This window comes from Macadamia integrifolia, chromosome 2 (assembly GCF_013358625.1).
Source record: "Macadamia integrifolia cultivar HAES 741 chromosome 2, SCU_Mint_v3, whole genome shotgun sequence".
NCBI lineage: Eukaryota > Viridiplantae > Streptophyta > Magnoliopsida > Proteales > Proteaceae > Macadamia > Macadamia integrifolia.
Genome location: NC_056558.1, coordinates 12,199,618 through 12,200,338, shown reverse-complemented (window position 1 = coordinate 12,200,338; position 721 = coordinate 12,199,618).

The following is a 721-nucleotide window of genomic DNA, read 5'->3' as shown; positions in this document are numbered from 1 at the left end:
AAAAAAAAAAAAAAAAAGGTTGTGTAGATGACCTTTACAACACATAAAGAGGTGGAGCAAAAGTCTCGGAATCCCTATGCTAGTGGAGTTGGAAGTTTCATTTATGCTATGATTTATAGCAAGCTAGAGTTGTCTCATGCAATTAGGGGTGTCAATTCATGGCCCGAATCGACTAAACCGACCATTTATAAACCGGCTCGGCCCGGACAGTTTATTAAACGTTTCGGGCTTGATCCTGGCCCGTTTATAAACGGTCGGTCTTGGTTTTGCTACTTGGACCGTCGGGCGCCCTATCGAGACCGACCGTTTAACACCCGACCGAGACCGGCCTATTGTGCACCGGCCTAGCCCGACCCTTTAATGATTGTAGAATACCTATTTTACCCCCCAAATTAAAAAGTAAAAACATGTTCACATTTTAAATAATGGTTATATTTGGTATCATTTATTGATTAATTGTCATTTTTTTGGGCTTACATGAGTGGGTCGGAATATAAGAGCACATTTTAAAGAGGGCCCGTTTAAAAACCGGTTAAAGCCCGTTTAACATTAAACATGTCCGTAGCCCGATTAAGGCCCGACTAAAGCCCGATTAAGGTGGCCCGATTATAGCCCGAGGCCGACCGACCGAATATAAAGCGTACCATGCCCTCAATAACTAAGCCTGATTAGTTAAATGGGCGGACACGGTGTAGCCTTTGAAAGTCTTCAAGCCCGATTA